The 6,000-nt window shown below is 38.3% G+C and overlaps 1 protein-coding gene, 1 long non-coding RNA gene and 1 other non-coding gene across 6 annotated transcripts in view; 1 reads left to right on the top strand and 2 right to left on the bottom strand.

The window, feature by feature from the left end:
* Positions 1-6,000, bottom strand: part of LOC124384584 (little elongation complex subunit 1-like) — a 294,671-nt gene that overhangs the window by 67,582 nt on the left and 221,089 nt on the right. The window lies entirely within an intron of this gene.
* Positions 1-6,000, top strand: part of LOC124384677 — a 50,827-nt gene that overhangs the window by 12,198 nt on the left and 32,629 nt on the right. The window lies entirely within an intron of this gene.
* On the bottom strand, positions 3,203-3,275 carry trnav-uac. Its single transcript has one exon. It is a non-coding gene; the product is annotated as a tRNA-Val (tRNA).

Below are 6,000 nucleotides of genomic sequence, written 5' to 3'. Positions count from 1 at the left end.
AGGGAAGACTGGAGCTCCATGGTGGTCTGTTCCAAAGTGACCTCAAGCTGAGCAACATGTTCCTCCACTTTCTTTTGTTCTCTCGTCCAGCTCTCTCTCTCACAGTCTACAGTTTTCTCCAGTTCCTTATGGATTTTCAGGAAGACTGGAGCTCCATGGTGGTCTGATCCAAAATAAACTCAAGCTGAGCAACACGTTCCTCCAGTTGTTTTTGTTCTCTCGCCCAGCTCTGGCTTCTCTCAGTTATGTCCTGTTCCTGCTGCTTCGCTCAGAAGCCAAAGTAGCCTCCAGCTTTTGCACCGTCTGTAGCAGAATGGCTTTCTCTTCTTTCTCTTCTGTTATCTTCTCTATCATTAGAAGAAAATGCATCCAAGTCTTTCTCTACTTTCTCCATGTGTTCCAGCTTCTCCTTCATTTCAGCAATCTGCTTAGTTTTCTTTGTTCTTCTGCTTTGAAAAAATTCTCTTAACCTTCTGAAGAGCTCCATGTTTATGCCTCTTTACTCACAAGCAAAACCTCGAAATGAGAGAAACAGAGACGCCTTCCCAATTATAGACGTTGCCTTACTGTGACGTCACAGGAGATGCCCCGCCCTCCGTCTGTGACGTAACCCGGTCTCTCTTAACCTGACACTATGCGCATGCGCACATTACAGAGGTAAAGAGCGGATAAAATATCATGTCTTCACAGCTTTTCTGTTGTTCCTGAGAGAAGAGCGATATTACAGTCATAAATAAGATAAAACGGCTGTAAACTGTGTATAAAGCGAGTGAATCCGAGTTGAGAACCGGAAGTTGACCGGAGTGACTCTATGAATGTTGCAGAATCATAAATGACCAGTAGGTGGCAGTGTGATGTGTATTAGAGCTCACTGTCACAGCAGGTCATTAGAAGTAGTGGAGCTCTAATGACGTCATTAATAGCGAGGACAAGACACACAGCAGTTTGGGATTCTTTTATTGACTTTATTGATTAATTGATTTGGAGTATGATTGTGTTTCTGATCAAAGTAAGTTCATGTGTATGGAGTAAAAACAACCTGTACATTTCTCACTTCCAGACAGTATTATGAGATGTTCATCTGCTGGAAGTTCATGTTTAATGCTGCATGTTTTATAGGATTTATGAGCTGGAATAAATGTCCAAAAACCTCAATTCAACACTGAGTGATTTTTGTAGTTTGGTAGATATTAGATCTTTTGATGTATTATTCTTTTTTAAATATCTGTGTTTTAAATACACATTTATAAATAGCAAGGCTTTTACTGGGTAATAAATTAAAAACATAAAGTCATAATTTACTGAAATGAAATTGAAAACATCAAAATACAACAAAAATAAATAAAATGACTATCAATATGTTTAAAACTAGAATAAATCTGGTTCAGACAGTTAAATACAGTGCAGTATTACAGCCTTATTTCATGTTCATTTTATAAACACAGTTTGTCATTATAATATTAATAATAATAATAATAATAATAATAATAATAATAATAATAATAATAATAATAATACTTTATTGCAATAGGGTGCTTTAGTACCTAAAGGTCTACATTTAAACATACTTTTATATTCTAAAATTATACATTTTATGATTATTATTATATGAAGATTTCCACATTTATATGATTTATCCTACAGATTAATCACTATAAAGAAAATAGAAACATACACAAGAATGTTATTAACAACTTGTACACTGTACTGCACGATCCATGTGGAATATAATGTGCATATAATAATGAATATTGTGAATGTAAACAAACATTCAGCAGTAGTTGAAAAAAATCAGGTCAGTCTCTGAGCATAAGCACTGAATCACTTGGAATTTACTCGGTCAATAATAAAAACTCTTTGCTATAGTTGTGAGGTGACTGATACACAAAGCCATGGAGCAGTTGGACACTGGGGAGACAATCAGATGAATGAAAGTAGAAAATGTGATAAAACCCTAAAGTTTATTGTGAGATTTGAGTCGTGATCGTTCAGATGCACAGTGTAGCAGCAATGACACAAACTTCACTTCACAACAAGAGCAAAAATACATGAATGAAAAAATGAATGAACTTAAAATTCATCAAATGGAAAAAAAAATCCAATGTTATTTAAACTTTGGAGAAAAAATCTTATATTCTGTTATTCAATTCTCTCATACTGACCACTGGATGTTCTACACGGCACCTCATGGTAAAGACTCTCTGATGACAGGAGACTCCACCATGATGCCGAGGCGATAAGAAGATCAGTAACATCCTGACACTGAGTTACAGTACAGTGGTCAGGGTCATACAGAGGTTTTCCAAGACGTGTTCCACTCAGAACAGACCTCACAAGGGTCCATCAAAGAAGTCGAGTCCTCGTGCTGTGCGTCAGGTGCAGAAGCTGCTTCAGAAAACAGACACACGAGTGCTGCAGCATCGCTTTAATCACTTCTTATTTCAAGAAATCTTACCAAGTGTAATTATTTTACTGCACTGGCAAATCATTTGACTTGTTTCTAGTCTGTAGAGTTTCTTCTTAAATCATGCTTTTATTTCTTTATTTTGACGGATATTTTTTGCAGTGGACGCGTCATAATGTGTGCTGTGTGTTTTTATCCCTGATCACCGAGCACCATAGAGTGAATAAAAATGTATTAATATTCTTCATTCATACAATTCGTACAAGATGATTCATACAAATCAATACAATTCATTTTAGAATTGTATTAATAGTGTAAAGAGTAAAGTTTGAAGTCATCGAGGATGTAACACGACTTTAAAAAAGAGCTGGAATAAATAGAGTGAGAACAGCAGCCGCTGCACAGACTCCAGATCACACACTCTCATACAGTATTAGAAAAGCACTTGTATTCCTCTCAACCGAGAACAGAAAGCTGAGGGTACATTGGGAACAAGTTTCCCAAAACTGTATAGTTGTAATCTGGAAAACATTTTGCCTGAATCATTATTTCTGCTCATTTATGCTGTGCAGATGATTGTGTGGATCCATAGGGTAGTGGTCGTCACATCTGCTTTACACACAGAAGGTCCTTCCAGTGGAACCATGCAGGTTGCAAACATGAGTGAGGTTTATATATTACTCACAAATTGTTACTCAATCCTGGAAATAAATAAACAGTTTTGCATGTTTCTGCATTGTGGTTGAAACAGAAATGGAGGAAAAGCATTCCAACATTAGAATCAGAGACTCAAGGGCATGGCTCCACTGGGGCTCGAACCCAGGACCTTCTGCGTGTAAAGCAGACGTGATGACCGCTACACTATGGAACCTGCTGCTGAGAAGGTTGATGTCCAATGTGCATAAATAGAAACATATCTCTCAAAATCTAACTGGAAAAATATAAATTAAACTTAGAAAATTCACTGACTCAAATGTCACAATCATCTCCACTGTTTTGAGTGTGTTAAGCTCCAGGTTTTTATGACTGCACCATGTCTCTCAGGCCTTTCTTCACTGAAGCAGGGTCGTTGGCTGAAAACTGATTTTCTGTTTTTGATTGACTGCTACACCATGGAATCTGGAATATTTTTCAGACAACATTTTACTTTCACTCATTACATTTTTACACAAATATCCGTCATTTTTACTTCTTACATTTTCAAAACCGGTTTGTTACTTTGTTTTAATCCATTGATTTGGTTAAATGTCAATATTTTTTATTTTTTTACCGAGCAAACCATTTCCTGTCATTGTGCATCTTTTTCAATCCACTGGTGTATAATGTCCTGCCTCTCACTCACCACAGATGTAGACTAGTTTACGAAGCTAAGAATCAGCAGGCAGAAAACAACAAGAAGTAAAGCTGTGCTTTTGTAAAATAAAGTAAACAGACAGGGGGCGCTCTCTGTGCGAAATGTGCGATTATGTTGAGATTAAATATTTAATTTGATTGACAGCCCTAATATTAATATGATGTGAGGTCCAGTTACCAACGTGACACTAAAACAGGTAGAAGTAGCAGCTACTTTTAACTTAAGTACATGTCAGAGCCAAAACTTCTTTATACTTTTTTACTCAAGTGAAAGTTATCAGTACTTTAACTTTTACCTGAGTATTTTAAAACATGAGTATCTGTACTTCTACTTAAGTAAAGGATGTGTGTACTTTTGCCACCTCTGGTACAGTATGAGGTAATGGTCTGTGATGTCATCACTCTGAGGTAAAATATCTATATCAGTGACGTCTGCTCCGTGGGATATTATTAAGTCTATTAAGGGTCCGTGGTGCCCCGGTGCCGGAGGGAACGATACCTGGGCGGGCCGCGTAGTAGGTGAGCTGGGCCAGAGCAGAGAGACAAGCGGAGTTGAGGTGCTGGGAGCATTAGTTTCAAGAATTTACCTGGGACGAGTGAGCATCCGTCCGTAATGTTTCCAGCACCTCTTTCCACTCTCGCAGCTGGTCATGCTTTGCATGTAGATCGCAAATCTGTTTCTCCAAAGCCTCCAGCTCCAACTCCACCGTTTACAACTCAAAGGAGTCCTCACCTGTGCTCAAAGGCAGACACACAACCGACATAGTGCTTATAATCGCGAACAGATTTAAGAAAAAATGTGAGGCAATGAATGTAGTCAACACTAGTGGTAGTTGAGTTAACGAGCTACAGGCACAAGTCAGGAAGACAAAAAACAATTCAGGTTGATTTAAAGAGGAAAAAGAGGTATATAAATAGTAAAGTTTAGTTTGAAAATGCCAACACAAATACAAACACGGAACTCGCGGCAAACAAGTCAAACACAGGAAGATACATCACAGGAAAGTGAATAAAGCGTGAACACGTTTCTTCATGCCAGTTTTGTTATGAACATCATTATAGTTAGGACTGAAAACGAGGACATAAAGAGAGTGTAATGGCTGCATTTCCAGACTTATTGAAGGAAAATATGTACACTGGGGATCAAAATCAGAGAACAATTTATAAACAATTGAACAATTCTGAAATAATGTCATCTTCACTGCTCAACAGTTGAAGGAGTTTTTGTCCTGTCTATACCATGCTACCAGAACACCTTTTCCACAAAATAACTAAGGCATTTAAAAAAACATTATTTTGCAGAAAACACACTGATCAAAATTAGAGAACACTTTCAGATACCTCCCAGTTATTTGTGTAATCTGGTACCTGGTGCTAATTTCCTTGATTATCTGTCAACCCCTATTTAACTGGCAGCCTAACTTCCAGTTTCACTGACTCTGCAAGATGGTGGGCCGTTCTAAAGTGACTGAAAGCCTCCGGCAGCAGGTTGTCCAGATGAAGGCCAAAGGAATGACCCTATCAGCCATAGCAAGACAAGTTGGTCGTTCCAAATATGTGATTTCAAGAATATTGAATCTTTACAACATCACAAACTCATTCAAGTCTGCCAAGAAGGCTGGTCGTCCACGGAAGACAAATACAAGAGAGGACAGGATACTGCGGAGGATCTCAATGGGCAATCGTTTCCACACTGCAGCTGGAATTGCTCACCAGTTCAGCGCTGAACAGGGTAAGGATCTGTCTCGTCATACAGTGTCTCGACGTTTAAGAGCATTAGGACTGAAAGCCCACTCTGCACAGTACAAACCCAAATAACCTGCAGGATTTTATCTTCATGATCACAACACTTCAAACAAAACATCTACAGTACATACAGGATTCAAGGCAGAAACAAAACAGAGTAAGAACAGGAGCTTTGAGGGTTGGGATTTGGACTGTAGTTTATGTTAACAGTCTGCTACACTGACTCAGGACTACAGTTTGTATCTGATCATCACTTCACCTCAACATCATTTAGCTGTAATAAATGGACATTCAGTGAAACCCAGATGAGGACGGGTTCCTCTTGAGTCTGGTTCCTCTCAAGCTTTCTTCCTTATGCTGTCTCGGGAGTTTTTCTCGCCACAGTCGGCACCGGCTTGTTCATCAGAGACAAACTTACACATATAGAACATCTTATTTATTTTTATCACCACATTATCTGTGTAAAGCTGCTTCGAAACAATGTTCATTGTTAAAAA

This window comes from Silurus meridionalis, chromosome 4 (assembly GCF_014805685.1).
Source record: "Silurus meridionalis isolate SWU-2019-XX chromosome 4, ASM1480568v1, whole genome shotgun sequence".
Classification (NCBI taxonomy): Eukaryota; Metazoa; Chordata; class Actinopteri; order Siluriformes; family Siluridae; genus Silurus; species Silurus meridionalis.
This window is presented reverse-complemented; position numbering and strand designations above follow the sequence as displayed.